Source organism: Harmonia axyridis, chromosome 3 (genome assembly GCF_914767665.1).
Source record: "Harmonia axyridis chromosome 3, icHarAxyr1.1, whole genome shotgun sequence".
NCBI lineage: Eukaryota > Metazoa > Arthropoda > Insecta > Coleoptera > Coccinellidae > Harmonia > Harmonia axyridis.
The window spans coordinates 29,788,659-29,802,128 of NC_059503.1; the positions used below are offsets into that span (position 1 = coordinate 29,788,659).

The 13,470-nt window shown below is 32.4% G+C and overlaps 1 protein-coding gene across 1 annotated transcript in view; it reads right to left on the reverse strand.

The window, feature by feature from the left end:
• LOC123676666 (glucose dehydrogenase [FAD, quinone]) overlaps positions 1 to 10,689 on the reverse strand; it is a 38,026-nt gene extending 27,337 nt beyond the window's left edge. The window contains exon 1 of the mRNA XM_045612760.1: positions 10,539 to 10,689. The gene's annotated coding sequence lies outside the window, so the exon portion shown is untranslated. The remainder of the gene's footprint in view (positions 1 to 10,538) is intronic.
• Positions 10,690 to 13,470: the final 2,781 nt, after the last annotated feature.

A 13,470-nucleotide genomic window follows, 5' to 3' on the forward strand; every position in this document is an offset into this window, starting at 1 on the left:
AAAAAAATCAATTTGTTACTTATCACTACTATTATTACAATCATTTCAATTTTTAGGTATTGAAGTCTTGATAATGTAATGTTTTGAATTAAGTTAGTGTCTCCTGCCAAAATTATTCAGGGGCATATATATAGGGGTACGATGATCCTTTTCTCATTGAAAAAATCTATATGTCTTTTTCTCTAAAAAAATATTTCATTTTTGAAATGAACAGAGCTGCATTAAAAAAAATTCCTTGAATTTTTTTCATAGAGTGTACCATTTTCGAGATAAACGAATATAGAGCAAACACTATCCACAAAAATCTACAAATTCAAATTTTCAAATTTTTCTATTAGTGATAGATGAAAGTTAACAAATTGACGTAGTTTATTATGACGCTTTCAGATGGCATTTAAATGAACATTTCTGAAAGACACTCAAAAAAGAAACAATTTTGGTGATATTTTTAATTTTTTAAGTGTCTGATAATTTGTTTTTCGGAAATGTTCAAGTAAATTCCCTGTGGTAACTTTATGATTCACTACATCAATTTCTGTACATTCATTTATCACTTGCAAAAATTTGAAGAATTCATTTTTGTTTATTGTTGTGGATAGTATTCGCTTTGTACTTGATTATCTCGAGAATAGTACATGGTGAATTTGAGAGACCTTACTTTTATGAAGGTCTGTTAATTTCAGAAATGAAACAATTTTTTCTGATAAACGACAATGGTGTAGGTTTTCGATAAGAAAAGTACCATCGCACACCTATATCTACTCCACTTGATAATTTTGGTAGGAGACACTTAACTGATCCGATACATCACATTATCAAGACTTCAATCCCTAAAAATTGAAAAAATAACTGTAATAATACTAGAGTTATAAGTAAAACCATTTTTTTTTAAACTTTAACACCCTGTATCTCGAAAACGAAGCTTGCTAGGATATATGTGTATAGAAATTTTTTTTATGAAATAGCTGTTCTATCCCAATACGAATTTATTGCACAAAAATCTGGATCACTCTGTATAGAAAATGGATTATACGATCTTCCTGAAATTCCTCATAAAAATTTTGTGTGTGATTATTTTGCATACAAACTGAGTTTCAACATATACAATATACGTACCGGGTGTCCAAAGTTATCGTAAATGCAGGCAATATCTAGCTTATTTTACAAGATAATAAAAATATAGAAAAATTTCATTGAATAACATCAAAGTACCTTTCCAATGATGTATAAATAAAGTTCTTTCATTTGACAGCCCTTTGGAAGCTACATTTCACCTTTCATTTTCAAATGGCACCCCCTGTTTATTGTCAGTGAATATTGCGTGTCATTCTATTTGGAATACAACGATAGCACATACTTGGTATTTTTTCAGTTGATGTAAAAACCTTTTGATACATCATAGGTAAATTACTTTGATATTATACAGAGCAATTTTTTATTTTTTATTATCTTGTCAAATATACTAGATATTGCCTGAATACGAAAACTCGGGACACCCGGTATACAATATACAAATGTACAAATTACATTTCATCCAAGTTGAATATATTGTTATGGAAATATTTTTCCATGCTCTGCTTGAATTTTCTATGGTTCTACTGAAGGTATCCATATGAAATTTTGTACAGAGTTTGAAATCGTTTTTCTACATCTGAATACAAACTTTCGGTAAGATATGGGTTCATTAAAATATTATTTTTTTTCGATATTCTGCCTGAGTTTCATATCGATATTGAAAATTGTGGAATTCGAAGTCAATCTTTGATTAATGTGAACTTGAAGATTAGGTCTATATTTTCAAGCCTCATATTTCATATATTAATTTACCTCGACTTTTATTTTTGAGTGTTTCAACTGTATTATAACTTTATATACAGGGTGGCAATTTGAAAACGAAACAGACGAGATTACAGACGAAATAAAGTTTTTCGATAGAAATGCTCGGACAGGTCGATTTCTGTTTCGAGGGGGACAACTTAAGATGTAGGTTACGGACGCATAGCGCTTCAACCCTTGCTACTACAACCCTCACCCCCAAATTTTGAATAGGGAAGATGGGGTGAGTGATACCTCATTTGAAAGGTATTTTTATACTGATTTCAGCACAGTAATTTTTTTTTCATTTTATGCATAAGTTCTCGAAATATTCTTAACTAAGTATTTTAAAATGAAGTGGTGTTTTCATGGCACTTGTAGTGTTTTGTGAAAAATCGACATTTTGAGCTTCAAAACAACCATGACTGTGGCTTCCTTCCTAACTAACTAACGCATGAATATTTCGAGAACTAATGCATAAAATGAAAAAAAAATTACTGTGCTGAAATCAGTATAAAAATACCTTTAAATTGAGGTATCACTCACCTCATCTTCCCTATTCAAAAATTGGGGGTGGGGGTTGTAGCAGCAAGGGTTGAAGCGCTATGCGTCCGTAACCTACATCTTAAGTTGTCCCCCTCGAAACAGAAATCGACCTGTCCGAGCATTTCTATCGAAAAACTTTATTTCGTCTGTAATTTCGTATGTTTCGTTTTCAAATGGCCACCCTGTATACTATAACAGTATTATACTATAGGTGTATGTTTCATGAATTTTGACAAGCCATATAATTTTTTACTGGCAAATATTTATACATGTTGTATGTTTACTGAATTTTTATTTTTCCACATGTATAAATAAATAATAATTATTATAATATAACCCTAATTATGAAAATTCCAAAATTATCTCACGTCCTTCTTCAGCGAAAACGCGATTTGCAATTAATTTCCATGAAAATATGAATTAAAATAATTATATGTATGTACTTACTCAACAACGTAACGATTAAGGAGTCAGTCCAGTCAATTTTTACGGAAATATAAGAGAATTAGGAAGGTTATCTCACAGAACCATGGTGTCACGCTTTCTTTGTCCGTGAATAAATATTGGAACCGAAATAGCAACAATTTGTGTAATTTTAGTTTGTGAATAAAGGAAGTTTGAACGAGAATAATTTGTGGCCAAGTCGTATCGGAATAAATTAGAATCACTTAGATAAATCAGGAAGCATTTATTAGATATCTTTAGATATAAAAATTGCTTTTCTACAGTAATTTATTATTTGTGATAAAATATTATCTTCCAGGAATGATGCCAAACCTATATCATTTCTTCTTCAATAAAACATAATTTCAATAAATGAGACAGTCAGATCCCTTTATAGATCCCTTACTTTCCAGAAATTCACCGGAATTTTCGCTGTTTAGTCCCATTTGATCGTGGGAAGTATGAAAAAGGAGACAGCTTGATGCAACATAAGCTCTTCGACCCCAGAACATGCCAAAAATATGAAATAAACTGAAAATTTCGTCGTACAGCTGCCTTCAAGAATACTTTGGGGGAAACGAGAAAATAATCTATTATTGAGTGAAAATAATGTTGGGGGGTTTTATTTCTACAGTTTATAGAAATATATTGGTCAATGCCGTCACTGGTACATTTCGGTAGCTCCAGTTCGGATATATTTTCTCGAAACGAAAAAATCCTAGTTTTTTTTCTTTATTTGTTAAAAATTTTATTCATGCTAGATATATTGGTTATTCCTCAATTGGGGTACAAACAAAAATGAGAGATTCCTTGGATTATTTTAAGAAATGTAGGGCTTGAAAACATTGGCCTCTTAACGCTTTGTTTCTGAGACACAGGCTGTTTCTTGTAGTCCTACTTTTTGTGATGAGAAAGTATACGAGTTTATCGAATATTTATGAACCGTTGTTACATACCGGGAAAATGAGCACCAAAACTAATAATAAATGTACACAGCTTACGAGCTGGGTTTTTTTGATATTTTGTATTTGATGTCTGAGGATTTCGAGAAAATTGTTTGAAAATTTTTTCTCGAAATCGGTATGAGATTCGATAAAACTACAAGCTACCAATGAGTTTTTTTACTACATCGAAGTCTCTTTTTATATTTCTCAAACTACCAATTAGACACCAAAAAAGTGACAGTGTTTCAGAAAAAATATCGTTCACTCTGTAGATAAGCAATCAAATTTGATATATCATCTTATGTATACTATAGATTGAAATATTTATGCCAAATTGCAGTTTAATATTTTGTGAAATGTAGATGCTACGAGAAGAAAATCAAACTTAAGCACCCTGTATCTCGAAAACAAAGCGTTTTCGGACCCATGTTCATAGTCATAGAGTTTTTATGTTGAAATTATCCGAGGAATCCCTCATTTTAGTTTGTACCTCGTAACCTCTTCAATCTACAAAATGGAATGCAGTAGGAATCCCCGATTCTGGTGTCATAGACCCATAGCTCCCTTCCAATACCATAAATTATTTTTAATTATTTATCAGTAATTCATACACGAAAAGATAAGGAAGTCCAAGTACCTTTAGGAATCTCAATGAATCTCAAAAGTACTTCCTGTATTCAGGCTATTAATTTTGTCTGAAGCTCTTATCTGAACAACCTTGTAAAAGTACCAAAATTTCCTCATACTGGTATAGATTAAATATGATCTCGCGAAACCTAAGAAGACACACTACTTTGACTACCGACGCATTGTGGTATTGAAGGAAATGAAAAAGCCAATGAGCTTTTCTGTGGGCTTGGCAAATAACAATACGAGGCAGCGGTCCAAGAATGGGATTGGGACAATAGGATATCCCCCTGGAGGAATTCTCTGGCTCTTGCTCAGGCAAAGAAATTTGTGGTGCTTTTGGTAATGGTAGGACTGCCGACAGGACACTGTCGATGCAAATACCTGTTGTACCGCTTAGATAAGTCGGCAGATGATCTGCAGGCTCTCTAGAAACAGCCGATTACATAGTATGCAAATGCCCTGGGCTGACTGGCCTAAAAACCACTTACATGGGAAAATCAGTTATGAATACTCACGAAGACTAGCCAATGCTCCTAAGGATGTGATCGGTTTCGTTAACAGCATCGACGGCCTTCCTGGGTTTGTATAAATAGGTAGTGTTAAAAAAAAAGATCGATTTGGTCGCATTTCCCGGTAGGCTAAGCAGAGCCGTAACAACCCCGATTCTTTGAAATAATAACCAAAGAGGACAAACTACGAAGCACAAATAAATAACACTTCACTCATCACGTTTCGTGTATTTCATCTTTAAAATTCAATTTTTTCATCAATATATCATCAAGAGTGACACATGTACTTAAACGTTCCTCTAACATTTTAACCTTTTCTGTAGAAAGATTCGTATTTGCTTTCGACATAGGTTTCAATCTTTTCAATCTCTTATTCATTAAAGCAAAATTTAAACACACAATACCATATTCTAAGCGTTGTTTTCGAGGGAACAGAGACTGAATAACACTTATCAAGCCGTTATTCTGCTTGCACAGTATTTATTCCCTAAAAAATAGTGTTTTATCAATACACGAAACTCAGTTTTATCCATTTATCAAACAACACCAAATGTACAATCATCTCTTGAAGCTGATTCTTACGAGAACAAAAGAGGTACGGTATTGGTGGTGTCATCTGTGAGCCAAGCCTTTATTGAGTAACTTGTTATCTTTGTTTCATACTTTGAGCAAAAACATCAGCATGCTAACCCCAAGTGAGTTTAGGGTGTAAATATAATTCTAAAAATCTTAGATTGCTGTCCTCGATTCTCTTCAAAGTGAGAAGGGTTCTTTTAGTTTTCTCAATATAAATTAAGGGTCTGTTGCCCGAGAACCTGGAAGAACCATCCAACTTCATGCCCAAGAACAATATTTCCATTTCCTCTGGATCCTCACAAGCTAACGAAATAGTGACATATAAAAAATAACGTTATGCGTACATTCCATGACATCTGCAAAGTCATTTATGAATATTAGGAATAAGTAGTACAAAGTCCGAGAATCGAGCCTTGTGGCACTCCTATAGTATTATTTTCTATCCGTGACCAAATGCCATTCACGAATACAACCTGCACTGTATCTGACAAAATGACTTAATCAGTTCGTAACTATTCTCACAAAATCCGTGTTTACTCAGGTTTGCCTAAAGGACTGAGCGCGGCACGGCACGCCTTAAATCTAAAAAAAGTGAGAATGAACACTTTCAGATTGATAATAGCATCTGATATAGATCTGTAAGATCAACTAAGCTACTGAATGTAATCATTCATACAGGAATTGAAGCAAAGGTATTTTTATTGTTTTAATAACTGATGTTCAATCATAAACTTGTTAACGACATCATTATTTGTAGGGAGAAGAAAAAATAAGACTAAATCGGATTCCATAACGTCAAAACAGTGGAAAAAAAACATTTCCTGTTAATTCTTAGCGACAATATCGAAATGATTTAATGAGGCTGTTGAACGCATGCAAAAGTTCAATTAGGCGGCAAAAGGATTAATTTTACTGGTTTGTCTAAGGAGAAAGTTGTAGATTTGTTATCAGACTATGTTTTTTATAGTTTCCGAAAGAAATAGATTACACCTATACCTGCAATGAGACCTTTGATTCGAATCAGTTTTCATCATCTATTTCTTGAAACAAATTCAAAATTTAGCGTAATTAAAATTATGATTTATTATGAACTATGAAAAGATATCGAATTACAGTGATTTTCAATGAAGAAGTCATCATATTGCACAACGTTGAAATGTTGACAGTTATTATTCTTCAATTCAATATAACTCGATTTCACGAGATATTTAATTATCATATTTCCCATAAAACAAGAAAATCTCTAATATTCTCACAGCCTCGTCAAAATTGACCTTATACCTCGAATTGAATTTCTTACACTGCAAGAACTATAGGTAGTGGTTGAGGCCAAAATGTGAATGTAATCATTTTGATATGAGATGATATAATTTGATTGAAATTTCATATAGGGTCAAATTAGTTGCAAAAATTTCGTCCACCACTCTAATCTTTCCTTCATATTGTCATATTTACTTTGTATTTTTGTAATAACTTTTTTTTATAAAATTCAATCAGTACCTATAAATCTATCGGAGATGATTCACCAATAAAAGGGGCCTATAGCGATTCTGGTACATCTGAAGATTGAAGGATGAAGAAACCCTTCCGATTTCGGAGCAGATTTTGTATTATTATATTGAAGGTATTTCTTAGGACGGGGATTTTGTCGACATTATCCATAGATAGTAACGCAGTGGTAATCCATTTTTAAGAAAAGGCAACTGAAGAACAACTCTGTGAAAGAGGATCTTTAGCAGGTTATGTAGGTATTGATAGATTGCCTATTGAGTTCTGTGTATGGTCTAGCTTGTTATGTTGAAAAATCATTATTTAGTGGTGTTGTATTGGTCCAGAAAGATGAAGTTGATGGAGTATTTTTCAATATTTTCATATTTTGTAATATTTTCTTCATTAATATGTACAAACCCGTTTGTACTCTTTGGCCTAGAAATTTCGATATGATTATTTCTTATCCTTCAATTTATTGTGGATATTTCAAATGCCATCATTTGGTGTGGTATACAGGGTTAGAACTATCAAGAAGGAAACTATAGGTATATCGAAAACTGTTAGAAATACAGGGTGGCTTGAATTACAAAAAAGTTTCATTATTTAGGGATGAGTGTGTTGGTGTGAACATATCCAAAATATCTCCAATGGTTCCAGAGATATTTCGAAAAAAATAAAAATCGAGATTTTTTTTAGAATTATTTAGAAGGATACTATAGGTATATCTAAAACCGTTAGAAATACAGGGTGGCTTGAATCACACAAAAGTTTGGTTATTTAGGGATGAGTGTGTTAGTGTAAACATATCCAAAATATCTCCAATGGTTCACGAGATATTTCGAAAAAAATAAAAATCAAGATTTTTTTTCTGTATAACTTGTTTTTGAGATAACTTCATGAAATTCGGTTTATAGCCATTATCCAATATAGAGATTCTAATGTTGTCTTCAGACTCTTTCTGTTTTCCATTGTTTCAGAGACACGATAGTCATTTTTTTCCTTATGGACGACATATTGGTTCTCCTTACGGGGTGATAAGAAAAAAAATTACGAACTCAACAATGTTTGATACTCTACTAAAATACCGAGTCTAGTTAAGCAAATTTGAACTTCTTTTTTATTTTTTTGTTCAAATAGTAGGCTGGTGCCAGAATTGTGAAATAACTTATTACTTTGTTCAGTTATTATGTGAAATTATCACTTGAGTTTTGTAAAAAACCTGTTTGATAAGCAACGTCCTATTAATTACATAATCATGCTGATATAAATACTCTATATAGCGTACATCTGTCAATGTCTGTAGAAATTGTTCTACATAATTCAAAAAACTCAAGTGATGGTTTGAAATGGTTTTTTCGAAAAATCTTTTTCTGCAGGAATATTCCAAAAATGTGTGTCCTCGTCGCAACCATTCATAAGAATCTCATTATGTCATGAAACGTTGAGTTTATACCCAAGGCATGGTATATTGCTACATTTTGGTATATTGTTATATGTTGAATTTGTTTTCGGTATATGTAACGGTTCTAGAGAAGTCTGAAAATATTTTGGGGAGAATGATCATTGTCTCAAACCCCAACGTGCAAATTTTCTACACAAAATTATGATTAGTTTTCCTCAAACGTCTAATGGACCATCGCGATAAATCACCCTGTAAATAAGTGATGATCAACGTTCAATAGTATAGTCTTTTGAATACAAGTTGGAATCTATACTTCCTAATGGTCTCTTAATTTTCAAAATATGTGCCTTCCAAGTTCAATCATTATGGAATACAATCATTCAATCAATATTCAGAGTAAACGAATAGGTAGTCATTTTCAATTTTCTGGAAAAATTTTGTTGAGGAAACGAACATGTCATTAATAAAAATTCGAAATAACCTCGGACATTCCATACCATTCCTCCTCACTTGAACAAAATTTTGCAATAAGCTTGAACTGGTAATTCTTCCTATACTTACACGCAAAATATCAACCCGATCGAATCTATAATCACGAAAATATGGAGTGTTCTTGAATTTTCTATGGTCTATTTTCTGTGGTTCAGATTATATGATTACAAAGAAATAAAGCTCAAAATTGTTATTTCAAATAACCACCAAAAATCTCAACCTCATCGATTTTGTGGTCATGGAAAAATTGGTAAGTTTTTTTCGACATTCTATGATTCTTGTGATGCGATTAACATTAAATTTCGCATCAGACTTGATTGCCATTTTACGTCCAAATACAGATACTCATCTCGATCTGTATCAACCCAAAATTTCGAAGGGACATATTTACGGAACCACTAGTTGGGATTTGCTTACTAACGAACTCAACAGCTACATTTTAAATCCGAACTCATTCTAGAAATTGCAAACTTCCTTTCGAAAAGTATCGTATGCCTTAGCAGTTTTGAATTTTCATTCAGCTAGAGACTAAAAAAATTTAACTGATACATGATAAATGTACCTCCATCTCAAACTAGAGTGTTTTTAAGCAATTGTCGTTTTTTGATAAAAAAATTTTGCCATTGAAGTTAATTAATATCAATTAATTAAATCAAATTTAAGAAAATCTTCACGAAAATCATCCAAGCAAATAATATTGTTTAAAATACACTATCTTTAAATGCATCATTCTATTTGTTGCTATCATTCAATTTGTATAAACAAAAATAGCCACATAGACTTTTACAATCAAGAAATTTTGAGCAGTAATTTGCAGAAAATCTCCGCACTTTTCCTTAGGTTTGCTCACCTCTTCAAAAGAAATCTTAGATTTTAAAGATACTAATCTCGTAATTATGATCAATTTTCCCATAAATTATTGTTTTTTTTTTCATAATACTCTATCATACTGATAGCTCAATCAATATTATTCTCGTCATTGTAATTATTATAACTAATTGTTATGTTAATGTTAGAGAGTTCTTTGAAGAGATGTAATTACAAATATTGCACTTTCGAGCTATTTCATCTTCAATAGAACATCTGCGATATGGTTGATCATACGAACGCTGAATGGGATACATCATAAAATATACAGCATGTTCAATAAAGCTTTAAAATCATTTATAGATTTATCTGAAGTCAAATTTTATTTATACAAGTATATGGAAGATTGAAGTAAAAGAACAAGTATTCCATAGGAAAAAGTTAATAATACTTAATATTTTTCGAATATGAATCTGCCCAAACTCTGGTTCAAAAGAAAAAGAACAGAAATAATTATCTGATTTCGATTAAGGAAAATTTTGAAATTATACTGTCTGTGGATTTTATTGTCACGAATAATGTTGAAATTTGATGGTATGTTTGAAAACTTTTTTCTTGTTCATTTTGGTATTTTTCTTCTTGTTTTTTTTCTCCACATTCTTGATATCCTCAAGGAATCATTTATTTAGATTCTCTATTTTTTTTACATATTACTTTTCGGAATCAAAAGGGTTTATTTTCAATTTTTTTTGTTGACCAATAAATTAATAAAATGAGATGAAGTGATGATGAAATGAGTATTTCAACTGAAGATATTTAAAAAAATGAATCAGAACACCCTACCCAAATCCACAAAAAAAAAATTAATTCAGAACCACTCACCTTTATCTTTTTTATCTTCCGTAGTAGGACATAAATTCAACAAGCACGTTTAAACCATAGAATACACGCGGCGCGCGTTCTACTCTGTGATCTGCGAAAGAACAACTGTTCCAACTGAGAGACCGAAAACCACTGTGGAATGAAAGCAAGAGTGGCACGATAGTGGCTGATTGTGAATGGGATTTAGTTTATGGTAGATTTGTGATGAATATCTGCGTAATCGTAGGCAATTCATAATGATTTGTCGTTCGTGGAAAAAAGTACTATTGTATGTTAACTACCAAGTAGGTGAAAAAGTTTCAAAACATTCTATAATAAAAATAAATAAGCCATGAGAGACGGGATAGTACCAAATAAATTTTGTCCTTCTTTGGAAACGGTTAATTTGAAGCAAGAATTTTTTTATAATCCTTCACTTTTATTATTTTTTTGGATGGCAACTCTTGAAGCATTGGAAGCTAATATTCAAGCCACCATTGATACTATACGGCCAGATTTATTGAAAAAGTAGTGAAAAAGTAGAGTAATCAAGTGGACTATGTATCTCGTAGCTAGCGATGATTCACGGCTTGGCTTGATTTTCTAGCTACTTGGCTTGACTTGACGTGAAATCATGTCAAGCTCAAGTCAAGTAATAGTTTTTCAATCTCAAGTCCAGTATTTATTTATCAAGTACTCGAATCATATCAAGCTACTTGATTTTTAGCAGTTTTATTGTGTAGTGTCACATCAATAAAAAAATGATGAAATGAGAAGAAACCTTGCAAAAAACACTTTTATTTATTGAACTTATTGTAGAGAAGAACCGAAAATATCAACCTCTTCTGAAATAGAAACATAAATTAAATCACTATAAATCATAACAAAATAAAAATAATCTATTGATCTAAAAAACTATTAATAATATCATGTGTAAAATTCGTTGGAAAAAATTAATAAATACAATTTTCTAGTAGTCCAGATTTCTCGGAAAAAGTAGAAAATGCCTCCCTCCAATATTTGCCGCCCCTCTAGAGTAAACCCTGCGGTTTCAAGTTCTTCTGCCGAGGTTCGACTTCATAAGACGCTTGAACATTTTGATTTTTTTTTAATAGAGTAAAACAATCGGTTAATGCAGATGAACCATTATTTTAAATTCAAATGCGTCCACGGCCAACACTAGTTATTTTCATCTAAAAATCTTGTGTGAAATTCATTGAAATTAAAAAAGATTTAATATTGATGAAAGAAATAAAACACTTGGCTATATGTGAAACGTATAACCATTTTTCCAATCCATTCTTCTGGGAATTCTGATTTCTTGGAAAAAGTAGAAAATGTCACCCTTCAATATTTGCCGCTCCTCTAGAGCGGGCCCTGCGGCTTCGAGTTCTTCTGCTGAGTTTCGATTTTATAAAACGCTTGAACATTTTGTTTTTTTTCTTCAAGATGATTGAGTGGAACAATCGGATGATGCGAATGAACCATTATTTTAAATTCGAATGCCTCCACGCCCAACCCTTGATTTTCAAGTTAAGTAGTTGGTTAAAATGTCAAGCTACTTGGCTTGAAGAATCCCCACCCGTAGCCGTGGCAGAGACATGCTGAAAATCATAATTAAAGAATTAATGCCATCAAATTATCTACCAGATTATAATAATGAGAAAATTCATTTCAACAATATTTCTGTCATGTATTATTACATATTGATATATTCTAGTTTTGCTATTGTCAGAATGCATTATAATTTTTCCAGTTCAATCTGAAACCATTCTCCTTTCGCCACAATGTAAGAAGACTTGAACACACAAATTTAATGAAAATGGGGAAAATCTCCAAAGGCGCAATTAGCGCTCGAACCCAGTTCCGACAACGCTATAATTACGAAATATTGGGTAGTTTTTCTCAAAGTTTTCCTGGAATTATCTAAGCTTCTCATGATGAGGTCAGATCTTGCATACCAACCTCTCGATTCTCAACTCCGTCGGATTCTGGTTACGTAAATATGGCGGGTTATTTTTCTTCGATATTCTTTTTGAATTTTCTGAACTGATACTTGGGGCCCTCCTTTTTCTACTTGACTGTTTGTACATACTGCGTCATCTCTTTTGATGCAGAACTTCCGGTCTCTTAGAGAGTCTTATTTTTATTCAGATTCCTTTATTCTTCATTAGTTACAATCAATAAAAGAAACAACAAAAACAATACAATCGTTTGAGCAGAATGAATATTCAAAGATGCACCTAAGCAAATTCTTGTATGTGCAAGTGTTTTTATTGCAGTGCAGTGTAGTGTTTTTATTATTTTGCAGGTTTTGATAATATGGCAATCTTCATCTTTTAGGCTAGTCCATCGTTTCAGACTCTTTCGAAGGCTCTCTCAACATCTAATGGCATTGGTCCTGTGGCTTGTTTGTTATGAAATTCTTTAGTAACATTTTCGGTGAGTGTCAATCGTTCTGTGGAATTATCTCTTCCCGAATCTGAATTGCTGGAGTGGTATCAGATTTTGTGTTTCTGTTTCATAGATTCAGTGTTCTTGATTCTCTCAACTATTTTTCCAATTGCCGACACTACACTTTTTGACATTGATCTTCTCCTGGCTATTGAACACTATAAATTTTTTATCTATATCTACAAAACTTTATAGTTAATATACAGGGTGGCCATTTGAAAACGAAACAGACGAGATTACAGACGAAATAAAGTTTTTCGATAGAAATGCTCGGACAGGTCGATTTTTGTTTCGAGGGGGACAACTCAAGATGTAGGTTACGGACGCATAGCGCTTCAACCCTTGCTGGTACAACCCCCATCCCCAATTTTTGAATAGGGAAGATGGGGTGAGTGATACCTCAATTTAAAGGTATTTTTATACTGATTTTAGCACAGTAATTGTTTTTTCATTTTATGCATTAGTTCTCGAAATATTCATGCGTTAGTTAGTTAGGAAG